This window comes from Pinus tabuliformis, chromosome 8 (genome assembly GCF_031772625.1).
Source record: "Pinus tabuliformis cultivar Carrire ecotype Pingquan chromosome 8, CPIR1, whole genome shotgun sequence".
NCBI classification, from domain to species: domain Eukaryota; kingdom Viridiplantae; phylum Streptophyta; class Pinopsida; order Pinales; family Pinaceae; genus Pinus; species Pinus tabuliformis.
Window position 1 is genome coordinate 737,331,665 of NC_142294.1, and position 16,108 is coordinate 737,347,772.

At 40.6% G+C, this 16,108-nt stretch overlaps 1 protein-coding gene across 2 annotated transcripts in view; it reads left to right on the plus strand.

The window, feature by feature from the left end:
* LOC149237689 (uncharacterized) overlaps positions 1–16,108 on the plus strand; it is a 304,355-nt gene that overhangs the window by 118,749 nt on the left and 169,498 nt on the right. The window lies entirely within an intron of this gene.

The following is a 16,108-nucleotide window of genomic DNA, read 5'->3' on the forward strand; positions in this document are numbered from 1 at the left end:
TTGAAGGAGCCACTAAGTACAGGGCATGGAAGCCAAGAGATGAGATCATTCTTGAAAGGAACGATGTCTTGGGAATTGTCATAGGTAAAGTCACTAAACCATCTAATCAAGCAGGAAAGGAAAAGTATCATGAAGACGATATTTTGGAAAGAAGCATTTTATTAGATTCTGTTAGGGATCATTTGATTCCCTATATTGCTGAACACAAGACTGCTAAAGCAATGTATGATGCCATCATTGGATTGTACACCATCAATAATGTGAATCAATCTATCAATCTAAGAGGCCAACTTCGTAACATCAAGTTGACAAAGAATGACATAGTGGCATCATATTTTGTCAAGATATCTCAAATCAAAGACCAATTCAAAGCCATTGATGAAGAAGTATCTGATAAAGAATTGGTAGTTGTTGCTTTGGGTGGTCTCCCTAGATCATGGGACTCATTTGCTTCAAATATTAGCGCAAGAGAGAATGATCCAACTTTTGACAAGTTATGGGCAGCATGCACTCAAGAAGAGTCAAGACTCTATTCTAGAGGAGAAATTGAAGATCCAAGTGTAGAAGCATTTGCAACTCATTTTAAGGGAAACAAGAAGAAACCAAATTTTGGCAAATTCCAAAGAAGTGTTGGTAAAAGACAAGGTCCTAAATCTGCTTCATGAAAGGATTCTTCCCCTCATAATAGACCTCCTCCTCCCTGTTGAGAAATCTAGGGCATAGAAATTATGTGATTTCTCTTCTATTAGTAACTGCTTGTGAGTGCTTTTTCCTTTTGTAGATTAGGATCTTCTTTTACTTAAGTTATTAGTGTTCTTCTTCATCAAACAATTACCAATGCATAGACCATAAAGAGATGAGAGACGCAAAATATAGGCTATCATCCAGGGCCAAAACCTTTCACTCTTTGAGAGGAAAACCCAAACAAATTCTTCTTCTTATAGAGATTCCAATTGACGAAGACCTATACCAAGACCCTTGACCTATTTGCCACTCCAAGACCAAGACACAACCTTCTTCCTCTTCCTTGAGTCAACGCTAGTCAAACCCCTTTGCTTCTTCTATTTCTCGGCTTGCTTTTTGAATTTCGACCACTTGATTTGGTTTTGCAACTTTTGGTTCCAAATCAGAAACCCTTGATCGTATAGTTGACTACCTTAGACCCTTAACAAGCCTCTCTTTAGAGGGAGACTTCTTCCTTTTGATTTGGCTTCCCTTTGACTTGACCTTCACCCCAACTTGGTTACCTTTTGATGCTTGTAAACTTCTTGGCCTCCTTGCTGCAACAAAAAGTTCTGAAACTTTGTATGTGTGGAGATTCCTTAGCCCGAAATAGTCCCAAAACAATACTAAAATACTTCACAACCTCTTCCTCTCTCTTTGCTGGTTCTTAGGCTCCTTATTTATCACCTTTGCATTGTTTTATTTCAGACTTGCTGTACCTTGCTGATCCGAATTGGATCCTAGAACACACTCTAAGTTTTCATGAACTCTTAAAATTATGCCAAGTTTCAAAGTCTTATGAAGGTCAAGCTTATCAGAGATATCCTCGTAACAGTTGCAATTTGTGATCAGCGTGGAGCAACGAGGACCCTCGGTCAAGCGCGCAGACCGTCGGCCCATGGTAACACGCATTGTCACGAATTAGCAAAATGGGAGGCCTTTTCGAGAAACGGGGGTGGTTTCTGATCGCCGGGCAAACCCCTCAAAGAAGGAAAAGCCCCGAGCGCCCAGACCCGAAAGGTTATAAAATGTAACGGATATCGCGCCGATTCCGTCAGAGGCGGGATTCCACAAAACCGGCAGGATATTGGAAGGGCTCGAGGCGGTAAGTGGTTTCAACCAAGTCCCGCCCGATGCCACACATCGATTGCCACGTGTCTAGCGGAAGAGAGAGAAAACCGCTCACATCGGGCGGGTAACCATCGAGCTACTCAACCGCCCGATATGAGCGACAACCGTAGGATTTGGGGGGCCCAGATCAACGGCGGAGACGCGTCCCAATGGGTGACCGGATTTGACGAGGTTATAGAGCAAGATCACATGGGATTTGAAGTCCGACATGGACGATGAGTTGGCAAAAGATTTGGTTTCGTGGGCATTCTTGGAGCAAACGGAAATAACGACCGTTCAAACATGTTCGAGAGAACTGACACACTCATCTGTTACAGAATAGGTGGCCACCTCCCTGTGAAGCGTTATGCAGTGACTGTAAACGCCGAAAGAAGGGATTTGGACGGACAGATGCGGGGAATCAGGAAACCGAGAAGCGGAAATGAACAGTCGGAAGCAGTTGGCTTTAAAGCCACAGACTGACAGAGAAAGCAGGGAAGTGAGTTAGCAAGTGAGAAGCAGAGACGAGAAGCTGAGCTGACCTGCAGAAGCAAAGGCGGCATTGAACCAGACAGAGACAAAGAGAGTCAGAGAGTCTGTGTGCTCCAGAGAAGGCTTGAGAGGTTCAAGCGAACTCCTCTGTATATGCCTGTCATGTATGAGTCTTGGATTGGGCTCATACTACGGTGACCAATAGAGGTCGAGTTTCAGTAAGGAGAGTCTATGTACTCCAGAGACTTGGGGGATCCAAGTACAGTCCTACTGATTTGTATCTACTGTGTGAGACTCAAATTGAGCTCACTGTTGTAAAAACTCTGCTTTGAAAACATAATAGAGAGGCCACCACTAAGGGTTGGACCAGGAGACGTAGCCCCGAAGTGTTGGGTGAACTCCTTATTAAACTTGTTGTGTTTATATGTTTCCCTGTTATGTTTTCTTTAACTGCTTCAATGTCTGTGTATTTCGCAATCTTATCGATCTGTTGCATAAAATAACATAGGCACATCCATGCATAGAGAGGCCACCACTAAGGGTTGGACCAGGAGACGTAGCCCCGAAGTGTTGGGTGAACTCCTTATTAAACTTGTTGTGTTTATATGTTTGCCTGTTATGTTTTCTTTAACTGCTTCAATGTCTGTGTATTTCGCAATCTTATCGATCTGTTGCATAAAATAACATAGGCACATCCATGCACATGAGTCTGTAATACCTTAATTGTTTGTCTTGGATCAATTACAGATCAAGTGGTATCAGAGCTCTAGGTTACTAAGGTTAGACAAGCTTGTGCTGGATTCTTTTGTTGAATGATAACTAGATCAAAGCTTAAATTAGGAGAAGGAGAGTTGGTTGAAGCTAACCCAGAAATTGGAAGAGTCTACCCTAAGAGGAAAATGTCAGAAGAAAGTCCCTTGGAATCAGACTCCCAGTTCATGGACAGTTTCATGACCATGAGAGCCATGGTAGAAGAAATGTATAGAGAATTTAAGAAAGGTAGAGGTGAAGAGTCATCAACCTCCAAACAAGATAAAGGAGTAGAAGAACCTCTTCTAGTTGCCCACCCAAAAGGAAAAGGAAAAGAAGAGAAGCCCTCTCCACCATCTCCCCCATCATCACCTTCATCATCATCTTCTTCACACAAAGAAAGCCCTGAAAAGAAAAAGAAGAAATCTTCTTTGATTAAATTAGATGTGAAGTTTGATTTGCCAGTTTATGACGGAGAATTGAATGCAAAAAAGCTAGATAACTGGATTAGACAAATTGATGTATATTGCAGAGTGTAGAACATCGATTCAGAAAGGAGAAAGATTCAGCTGGCTAGCCTACGCCTTGGAGGCACTGCCCTGGTATGGTGGGAAGGCAGGACACAAGCTGATTTGAAGAAGCATGGTAAAATTCTTTCTACCTGGAATGAATTTGTTTCTGCAATTAAAAAACAATTCTATCCACTAGCTTATATGCAACAAGCTATGATGAGTTGGCAAACTCTTCGCCAATTGAAAGGGCAAAGTGTACAAAGTTACACCCAAGAATTTAGGAAAAGAGCTTTGATTCTAGGCATTTCTTTAGACTCACCTGAAACTTTGCTGAAGTATATAGGTGGTCTACATAGTTATTTGAGACATACCATTCTCATGTTTAATCCCACTAGCATAGATGAGGTATCTGTTCAGGCTACACATCTAGAGGCTAGAGGCAAGAATGTGAACCCAGAAGTTGGGGGATCATCAAAACCCACTGCAAACAAGAACAAGGAAAAGAGAAAACAGAAATGGAAAGAGAGGAAGGCAAATGCTGTACAAAAGACCAAACCTTCATGCACTCATTGCAAGAAGGATGGGCATGATGATGAACACTGCTGGATTTTGCATCTGGAGCTGAAACCCAAGAAGTACGATGGCAAAAAGAAGAAGACTGCTGCAGCTATTCAGAAGGATTTGGGGTCAGACTCAGGGGATGAAACAACAATTGCAGCCACAGGTATAAAAGGTAAAAATTCTGAAGCATCTACTAGTAATTTTGCACAATCTACTGATAACGAAGAAAATGAGAGGAAAAGACATGAGCTTTTTCATATTAGAGTTATTTCCAAGCATCAAAAGATTGATACTTTGTTTGATAGTGGCTCACAAGTAAACTTAATTTCTGAAGCAATTGTAAAGAAACTGGGATTACTAACCACACCTCACAAAAAGCCATATCCATTAGGTTGGTTATGTGATAAAGCAAAGCTATAAGTCACTAGACAATGTAAACTTAGATTTTCTTTTGGGTCAGCATTTGTAGATGAGGTTGAGTTAGATATTGTTCCCTTGGATATATGTGGAATTGTTTTAGGAAGTCCTTATTTGTTTGATAGAAAAGCCATTTTCTATAGAGCCGAAAACAAGTACCAACTCGTTAAAGATGGAATTGAATATACTGTAAGAGCTCATAAACTCAAGAATAATTACACTCTCATAAACTCAGGGCAGATGAAAAGAATTGTAAATTCATGCAAGCAATTTTTACTGATGGTTGTAAAGGAAAGGAAACCTGATAAAAGCAATGTATTTGAAGGCTATAATGCTAAATAGCAAGCTGATTTAGAAAAGGTTGTTTCAAAATATGATATACTATTTCAAGAACCTAAAGGTCTGCCACCCAAAAAGGAAATAGTACATGATATTAATTTGCAGCAAGATACTCCATTGCCTAACATCGGAATGTACAGGTTGTCCGCTCTAGAGAATGTAGAAATCAAGAAGTAGGTACAGGAGCTGCTCGAGAAAGGGTTCATAAGACCTAGCACATCACCTTGTGGGTCTCCAATTGTCTTGGTGAGAAAGAAAGATGGCTCATGGAGAATGTGCCTTGATTACCGAGCATTGAATAAGATAACAATAAAAAATCTTTATCCCCTTCCTCGCATAGATGATCTATTAGATCAGTTGAAAGACGCTGTTTACTTTTCCAAGTTGGACTTGCATAGTGGCTACCATCATGTCAAAGTTGCAGAGCAAGATGCATGGAACACTGCTTTCAAAACAAAGCAGGGATTGTATGAGTGGTTGGTTATGCCTTTTGGCTTAACTAATGCTCCTGCTACTTTCATGAGAGTAATGAATGATGTACTCAGGCCTTTTATTGATGATTTTGTCATTGTATATTTAGATGACATTCTTATATTTAGTAAAACATGGGAAGAACATTTGAAGCATGTAAAGCAGACTCTAGATGTTTTGAAAAGAGAAAATCTTTGTGTTAAGCTATCAAAATGTGAATTTGGCAAAACATCTTTGAATTATTTGGGTCATATTGTAGGGGGTGGTGAATTGAAGATAGATCCCTCTAAGGTTGCAGTCATTGTAAACTGGCCTAAACCCAAATCTGCTACAGAAGTTAGAAGCTTCCTAGGAGCAGCACAGTATTGGAGAAAGTTTATTTCTAACTTTTCCTTGATTACAGCTCCCTTACATGCTTTAACAGGATTGAACAAGGTGTTTCAGTGGGGAGGCAAACAGCAGAAAGCCTTCGACACCTTAAAAGAAAATATTAGTACAACACTAGTACTAGCACTGCCCGATCTTCAAAGACCCTTTGAGATTGAAACAGATGCCAATGACTATGCCATGGGAGCAGTGTTGATGCAGCACGGTAAACCCATATGTTATCATTCTGAGACATTTAATTCTACAGTAGTTAATTATCCCACATACGATAAAGAATTGTATGCATTAGTACAGAGTGTGAAAAAGTGGAAACATTACCTAATGGGAAAAGAGATAGTTATACATACTGATCATCAACCACTTCAATATTTACACTCTCAAACTAAGTTGTAGCAATCAAGACACTATAGGTGGATGGGTTTTCTACAACAGTTTCATCTTGTCATCAGATATAAAAAGGGCATACACAATAAAGTTGCAGATATGTTGTCCAGACCAATCATAAATGCATCTACTATACTTAAGCATAATTCAGTATTGCATGAAAGTTACATTGAACAATATGCTCAAGATATAGATTTTAAAGATGTATACGCAACTTTAAGTCATGGAAAACAAGTAGAAGAATTGGATTATCATGTTAAGGACCAACTCTTGTATCATTTGGGAAAGTTATGCATTCCTCAAACTGAAAGAGTAAAGATAATTCGAGAAGCACACACTTCTCTAATATCAGGTCATTTTGGTGTAAGTAAAACAGTTGCACAACTGCAAAGATTTTGTTATTGGCCAAAAATGAATGAGACAGTTTCTAGATATGTAAGAGGGTGTACTATGTGTGCTAAAAGCAAGCCCAACAATAGAAAACTAGGGTTATACACTCCATTACCAGTTCCTTCTCATCCTTGGGAAAGTATTTCCATGGACTTTGTTGGGGGACTGCCTAAATCTAGAAAAGGTCATGACTATTTATATGTTATTGTGGATAGGTTCAGCAAAATGTGTATTTTAATACCTTGTAACAAACAGATTACAGCTGAACAAACAACAAAGTTGTTCTTTCAGCATGTATGGGTTCATTTTGGATTACCCACTTCCATTGTATCTGATCGAGATTCCCGATTTATTGGGAAATTTTGGTCTAGTCTTTGGGAATTGATGGACACTAGATTGAAGAAGAGCACAACCTTTTATCCACAAACAGACGGCCAAACGGAGGTGGTCAACAGGACAATGATCCACTTGCTCAGAGGCTATTGCATCAAGCATCCTAAGCTTTGGGATGAACATCTGTGTTATGTGCAACATGCTTACAACCAAGCTAAACATTCTTCTATACAGAGATCTCCTTTTGAGACCTATTTTGGTTTCATACCAAGGTCTCCCTTGGATTTTGTCTTTGGTAAAGACATAGTGGTTGATGGACACAGTGATGTGGACAAGGCAACCAAGTTCATTGAACAAATCCAAGAGATTCACCAAGCAGTATAGGAACAACGGGAAAAGAGCCAAGCCAAGTACAAGGCAAGGCATAATAAGCATCAAACTGAGCATAGTTTCTGAGTTGGTGATCAAGTCTGGTTGTATATCAACAAAGACAGAATGCAAGGTGAAGGTAAGAAGCTAAAACTGATAAGGTATGGACCTTTCAATATACTTGAGAAAATTGGTGAGAATGCTTTTCGCCTTGATTTGCCAACTTACATGCACATCTATTCAGTAGTTAATGCAGAAAGCTTGAGACTGTTTGAACCTTCATTGATCGAAGATCCCGAAGAGCAGAGTCAATTGCCTTCTATTGATGATCTGTTGCCTGAATATCTCAATGAATTGCAGGAAGATACAGTTCTGGACAGAAAGGTGAGAACTACGCACAGAGGGGATGTTGAGTACCTTAGGATTGGGCTCAAAGGTTCAAAACCAAGCAGTGCAAGATGGATAGAAATTGGGCAAGCGAGGAATCTATACCCTCACTTGATTGATGCTTAAAAACCAACTTTTGGTGGTCCAAAAGCTTTTTCAGTGGGAAGGCCGTGATCCAAATTGGATCCTAGAACACACTCTAAGTTTTCATGAACTCTTAAAATTATGCCAAGTTTCAAAGTCTTATGAAGGTCAAGCTTATCAGAGATATCCTCGTAACAGTTGCAATTTGTGATCAGCGCGGAGCAACGAGGACCCTCGGTCAAGCGTGCAGACCGTCGGCCCATGGTAATGCGCGCTGTCACGAATTAGCAAAACGGGAGGCCTTTTCGAGAAACAGGGGTGGTTTCTGATCGCTGGGCAAACCCCTCAAGAAGGAAAAGCCCCGAGCGCCTGGACTCGAAAGGTTATAAAATGTAACGGATATCGCGCCGATTCCGTCAGAGGCGGGATTCCACAAAACCGGCAGGATATCGGAAGGGCTCGAGGCGGTAAGTGGTTTCAGCCAAGTCCCGCCCGATGCCACACATCGATTACCACACGTCCAGCGGAAGAGAGAGAAAACCGCTCACATTGGGCGGGTAACCATCGAGCTACTCAACCGCCCGATATGAGCGACAACCGTAGGATTTGGGGGGGGCCCGATCAATGGCGGAGACACATCCCGATGGGTGACCGGATTTGACGAGGTTATAGAGCAAGATCACATGGGATTTGAAGTCCGACATGGACGATGAGTTGGCAAAAGATTCGGTTTCGCGGGCATTCTTGGAGCAAACGGAAATAACGACCATTCAAACATGTCCGAGAGAACTGACACACTCATCCGTTACAGAATAGGTGGCCACCTCCCTGTGAAGCGTTATGCAGTGACTGTAAACACCGAAAGAAGGGATTTGGACGGACAAAGGCGGGGAATCAGGAAGCCGAGAAGCGGAAACAAATAGTCAGGAAGCAGTTGGCTTTAAAGCCACAAACTGACAGAGAAAGCAGGGAAGCGAGTTAGCAAGTGAGAAGCAGAGACGAGAAGCCGAGCTGACCTGCAGAAGCAAAGGCAGCATCGAGCCAGACAGAGACAGAGAGAGTCAGAGAGTCTGTGTGCTCCAGAGAAGGCTTGAGAGGTTCAAGCGAACTCCTCTGTATATGCCTGTCATGTATGAGTCTTGGATTGGGCTCATACTACGATGACCAATAGAGGTCGAGTTTCAGTAAGGAGAGTTTGTGTACTCCAGAGACTTGGGGGATCCAGGTACAGTCCTACTGATTTTTATCTGCGGTGTGAGACTCAAATTGAGCTCACTGTTGTGAAAACTCTGCTTTGAAAACATAATAGAGAGGCCACCAGTGAAGGCTGGACCAGGAGACGTAGCCTCGGAGTGTTGGGTGAACTCCTTATTAAACTTGTTGTGTTTATATGTTTGTCTGTTATGTTTTCTTTAACTGCTTCAGTGTTTGTGTATTTCACAATCTTATCGATCCGTTGCATAAAATAACATAGGCACATCCATGCACATGAGTCTGTAATACCTTAATTGTTTGTCTTGGATCAATTACAGATCACTCGCACCTTAGACTATGATGACCGAAAATCTGCCTCTGAAATGATGCCGAGCACTCCTATTTATAGTTGTTTCCCAAGGTAATTAGCCGACTTGACATGTAGTTGAGCCGACGTGACTGTTGGAGGAGATAATTAATTCCACTTTGAAGCCAACTTGAGGTTAATGCTTGTGCTTGGTCTTGGAGGGCTACTTGACATATTCATTGACTCATATACAAATATAATATGCCCAAGAAAGGTCCTTCATACATGACATAGATTCAAATTGACTTTTATGACTAGATGACAAATCCTAAAGGCTCACAATGGGAGCCATTACTAAAAATAAAATCTCTTGCTCATGAAACTCATGAGACAAGCATAATAATAATTTTATTTTTCTTCTTTTCATCAATTACATAAAATCACAATTACACATGTCATTATGAATGCCGAACTTAGTTACTTTTCAACACTCCCTCTTAACTAGGGAGGTATTCATAATGGTACTTGGTCATTCTCAATCTAAAGAATTTCTCATAAGAAGAGTCGAATTGGTAACCCATCTATTTAGCATCATATCAACCAACATTGTCACATAGCAAGGCCTTAACTAACAACTCTATCTATCCACAAGATCTGAGCACAATGCTGGCTAGACCAATGATGTATAGACACCCTTCATCATTATCTCTCTCAGAACATACCCCACCCTGGTTCACAGGGTGTGTTCCAGTAGGACTATTCTTATCTTGGATTCCCATTCCTCAAAGAATATCGGTCTTCAACGACTACTCTTATCTTGGATGCCCTAATACATCTTTAAAGAGCATCGGATGCTAGATGTTTACCCAATCCTCCATTTTGTCTTCCCAAGTGAAGACAAGAATGATGTGTCTATCTCTCTCTCTTAATTAGAAAGGACATATCTATTCCAATAAAGGAATTTACCTAAGCTCCCTCTTGGCTTAGGAATTTCCAAGTTTCTTCCAAGTAAGAAACTTGTTTCCAAACTCCCTCTTAATTAGGGACCTACAACAACTCCTCAGGTGGACATGATGGGACAACCAGCTGCTTGAAGAACTCCTCTTCACGATGCCATGAACTTCTTTTCGTTATCTAGGAGTCTTCATGTTTGGGACTTCTACATAGGGCACCAACCATCTATCCATTTCATTCATGAGTTAGCCATGCCATCATCGGAAAGTGATCCATCGGTCCATATCTAGCCTTCCTTCATGCCATGCTATTTTCTTCATGCCATGTTTACTTAAGGATCTTTCATACTATTACATGTGCATCGGTGATGGAAGACATCCATAGATCTTCCCTTAGCAACCCTGCATAAACCCATCTAGATATTTGTTCAAAAATAAAGGAATGAACATTAAAATTAACATTACCTTTGTGATGGTCTTTCATCATGACATTTTTTGGTTTGTATCAACATCCTGGATACATATCGACACATCTCCCAAAGATATATATTTTCAAGGGTCTATTTCTTTTTCAGACTCCATCAACAGATATTTCCTTTTGACAGATGTATGATGAACCTTGTACTAGATGACATTGCCACATAAGTTTCCAACGAGATTCCCAAGAGCTATATCCTTGAATTCCATAGATTTTAACCATCTTCCATGCTTCTCTATGATGATGTCCCAAGTTCTTGCTTCCAATGCTTCTATGATGCCTTGATGCATCCCATTTAGTGAATCATGACAACCATATCTTACAACAGAAGACTTAGGAACTTGAAAAGAACTTAGGTGAGGAAGACTATCTCAGTCATAGTAGAGATCTCTTACTTCCTCTATCTTGGACTTCTTCTTTTCAACTTCCTCTACTTATTTGGCAATATGGGCTTCTTCTCTTCCTGTCTTGTTGTCCTTTTTGACCTTATGCCAATCTCTGTTATAGTGCCCATATCCCTGACACACATAGCATTGAATTTTAGCCATGTTCTTCCTCTTTTTCTGAGGACCAAACTTTCCAAATTGTCCCTTTCTCCTTGTCATTACAGCATAAGCTTGATTTTTCTTGCCTGCTCCCACATCAGATTTGGCCTTTAGTCTAGATTTTTCAATCTTGCATAGTGACCATAGATCTTGGAATGGAGTAGCTTCTTTATTCCCATAAATACTTGAAGTAAAGTTATCCCACTCCTCCGATAGTGCATTTAATACAACTGTAGTCATTTCACTATCAGACATGACTTCTCCCAGATCTTGTAGTTGATCCCGGATCTTAGATATCCTCATAAAGTATGAGGCTATTCCATCTTCCCTTGACATCTTCAGCTTGTAGAGTTCTTGCCTTAATGAGATGACTTCTCTAACAGTGCTTACGGAATACAACTCTACCAGTTTGTCACAGATTTATTTTGAAGTTTCGAGTTTAGATACATATGGGATGAGGGGATCCTTGGTGGATTCTATGAGAATCTTTTGAGCCCTAACTTCCCCTTTCATATATTTGGCAAGAGCTTGAGCATCTTTCTCTCTTGGTTTAGTGATAGAACCTTGACATGTTCCATAACCTCATTTTCAATGAGATTTAGATCTGTGCTTTTCTTCCATGCAAGATAGTTTGAAGCCCCAACCAGTTTGTTGCTTTCCTTGCAAAAAGACATTTTGACATATTCAGATGTGGACATAAATATACTTACTTGATAGGATGCTCATTCTTCTTGCTGCTTCCTTGATGTTGATGATGATATAGAGGATAGAAAACTTCTCCTTGATGAAGGTAGTTTTCTTCAAGAATGATCCTTGATCCCACAGGGAGTGAGATGACACCGCCTTTTGATCTAGCTTCCTTTGGATGAATAGTCTTCAAAACACTTTAACTTGAGTAGATGTAGGGTTTTGGCCTTCTTCCTCTTGATGATGATCCCAATACTTCTTTGTAGACTTCTTTGATCTAGGGTTATGATGCTTCCTTTGACTTTAAGATGATCTTTGCTTTGATGCCTTCCTTGAGATTTGATTCTTGAGTGTCCCTTGATAAGACACCCTTCTTTGACTTTGTCACCTTAGCTGTGATACCATGTTGAGAAATCTAGGGCATATAAATTATGTGATTTCTTTTCTATTAGTAATTGCTTGTGAGTGCTTTTTACTTCTTTAGATTAGGATCTTCTTTTACTTAAGTTATTAGTGTTCTTCTTCATCAAACAACTACCAATGCATAAACCATAAAGAGACAAGAGACATAAAATATAGGCTATCAGCCAGGGCCAAAACCTCTCACTCTTTGAGAGGAAAACCCGAATAAATTCTTCTTCTTATAGAGATTCCAATTGACGAATACCAAGACCAAGACCCTTGACCTATTTGCCACTCCAAGACCAAGACACAAAGCCTTCTTCCTCTTCCTTGAGTCAACGCTAGTCAAACCCCTTTGCTTCTTCTATTTCTCAGCTTGCCTTTTGAATTTCGACCACTTGATTTAGTTCTACAACTTTTGGTTCCAAACCAGAAACCCTTAATCGTGTAGTTGACTACCTTAGACCCTTAACATGCCTCTCTTTAGAGGGGGACTTCTTCCTTTTGATTTGGCTTGCCTTTGACTTGACCTTCACCCAACTTGGTTATCTTTTGATGTTTGTAACCTTCTCGAACTCCTTGCTGCAATAGACAATTCTGAAACTTCATATGTGTGGAGATTCCTTAGCTCAAAATAGTCCCAAAACAATACTGAAATACTTCACAACCTCTTCCTCTCTCTTCGCTGGTTCTTAGGCTCCTTCTTTATCACCTTCTCACTGTTTTATTTCAGACTTGCTGCACCTCGCACTTCAGACTGGGATGACCGAAAATCTGCCTCTGAAATGATGTCGAGCGCTCCTGTTTATAGTTGTTTCCCAAGGTAATTAGCTGACCTGACATGTAGGTGAGGCGACATGACTATTGGAGGAGACAACTAATTCCACTTTGAAGCCAAATTGAGGTTAATGCTTGTGCTTGGTCTTGGAGGGCTACTTGACATATTCATTGACTCATACAAATATAATATGCCCAAGAAGGGTCTTTCATACATGACATCTACTCAAATTGAATTTTATGACTAGATGACAAATCCTAAAGGCTCACAATGAGAGCCATTACTAAAAATAAAATTCCTTGCTCATGAAACTCATGAGACGAGCATAATAATAATTTTATTTTTCTTCTTTTCATCAATTACATAAAATCACAATTACACATGTCATTATGAAGACCGAATCTAGTTACTTTTCAACACTCCCTCTCTAGATAGAAGAGATAGAAGAGATGGAAGAGATAGAAAAGACAAAACAAATCTGTCCAATATTCAATGCTTTTGTTGTCAAGCTTATGGTTATTATCAAACTCAATGTCCTTGAAGGAATTGAAGAGATGACTATGAAAGGGATGATGATCATAAAAGAAGTAGAAGACATCATGCATCTCCTGCTGATCTAGAGTAGCCATCTTTAAATATAATGCATAGGAGAAATGATTCTGGATTTGAACACTCATTCTAGCTATCTAAATTACTTGAAAAAAAGTTCTAAGGTTGGATTCAAGAGGGAGTTGTCTTGATCAGAAAAAGATAAGTATCTTGTATCTCATTCATTGTTTTAATTATTACTGACATTGGATTGTTTTGTAAACCTTGGGTAGGGTTTGGAGAAGAAAGCCTAGGGCTTATGAATCAAACCCTGGACCTGTTTGCTTCTGCTTAAGAAGATTTGACATCTTGTTGTTAAAGTTGATTTGTAGGGTGAATGTAAAAGGACTAAAGATTAAGAGGGAGCTCAAAAGATAAGTATCTTGTGTTTCTTTTGTTGTTTCAATTAACACTAACTATCTATGATTTGTAAAACCCTAGGTTGGGTCTGGAGAAGAAAATCTAAGTCTAATAAACCTAACCCTTATTCCTTGTTAATGATATGGACTCGTTGATAATGATGTGAACTCTTTTAATGTTGATGATGATATGGACTCCACGAGGATGTTGATGTTGAATCTTTATTGATGAATGATGCGTACTCTATGATGTTGATGATGTGTACTCTTTATTAATGATGATAAGCAGTGTTGATAATATTGGCGATATTTTGCGAAATATCGCGAATATCGCATGATTTTCAGGCAAACGATATTCTAGTTAGCTGAGTCACTTGCCCAAGATTCTTTTCTACAACATGTACACACCATGGGCTATTCTCAAATCAATTGCAGTGAACCAATATCAATTGATCGAGTTTACCTAGTAGCATCTCTTCTAGGGCAGCGAGCATGCTAGGAATTTCCTGGAAGTTCTTAATGTGACTCCCTCTGAGTGTCGATTTCCCTCTTGGAAATCCTTTTGCCGATGTCGAGATGCCCCCTACTTTGATCGTTTGTGCAACCGCACCACTGATTCGGATTTCTCGGCTGGAAACCCTCGGTAGCAACTCCCTCCTCCTTAACCTTGCCCTGTCAGGTACTGTTCTGACTACAGTACCCCACCAGCTCCACTCTGCAACTTTTCCACACCTCCTAAACCCCAGCAACCTGAAGGTGAGAGCTCTTAGGCTCTGTGCAATCCTGGCACCAACAACTCAGCCTCCTCAGGCAACTGCGTCACAGCCCTCTGACCCTCTGCGTGGCTCTGCGTGAGCCTCCCTTTGCCTCCCTTGGCCTTTGCGCTGCTTCTTCCTGGCTAACCCTTGATGACGTAGGCATTGCGTCACCCTTCCCTTGTTGTTGCTTTTCTAGGAAAAAGCTTCTGTCACTCGGGACAATTGTTTTTTGCTGCTGTTGCTCCGCTCGACTGATGTCCTCAGTTCTCCTGTGATCTGCAACCATGCTCTGATACCATGTTGAAGTTTCTAAGTCTACCAGTTAGAAACCCTCCATGCACTTTACTAATTTATTCCTACCTACTTGTTCCGTTACTTAACAAGTTATTTACAATGTAAATACTGAAAATAAACACTAGTGCTTGCTTAACATATTACAGATCATCAACTGAAGGAAACAAAAACAAGCACACACAATGACACCGTTATTTTTGGACCAATGTCCCCGAAAAACCCAATGCGGGAAAACCGGTGCAACTATCTGAGCGTTTTCTTATTAAGCAATTTTAGAGTACAATCTAGGTGCCAAATCCGGCTTACCCAACAGAGAATGCCCTTGGCAGTAGTACCTCTCAGTTTGAGACAAATGTCTCGACTGAAACCCTAGATAAACCCTTCGGCAGCTCCTCAGCTCCAATCTGCCCCAGAAACCCCAACGTCTACCATTCTAGATTGTGTCAGCCTCTCTCTGCCCAGTGCTAGCCCTGCGTTAGCCTTCTGGCCCTCTGCATCAGCAACGCTGACCTCTCTGAAGCACTGCGCAACTCCTGGCTGCCTCTACGTGGCCCTGTGTGAGCCCTGGCTGGTTCTGCGTCACTTTCTCTGGCTCTTGCGCTGATCTCTCGACATTATCTCTACCTCTCTGTCTCTTTGTACTCACTACCCCTCAGCTACAACTTCGATCACTGATTCTATCTCTCTTAGCAAATCCTGCTCTAGAGAATAGAAGGACTGATCATCTGGTGTGTTCTCCAAGTGACCCTCAAGCCTCCTCTTATACTTTTCTCGTTGACAGATTAACGACCGAGATTAAGTCCCTAATCAATGGCTAAGATTAGATTTGGCTTGATCCATGACTTTTGGACCATTATAACACAGTTTTATATTAATTCACATTAATATTTTAATTTCCGTAAGTTTAGACTTAGGGACTCCATTAAAAATATTAATTATTTTAATATCTCCCAAACTGTTTAGAATTCGCCCAAACCCTTTCCGTGTATTGGAGATCTCATGTGCCTTAGCCTCTCCACCAATTTTCGTGGCTAGAGCACATCCGATGCTACCCCA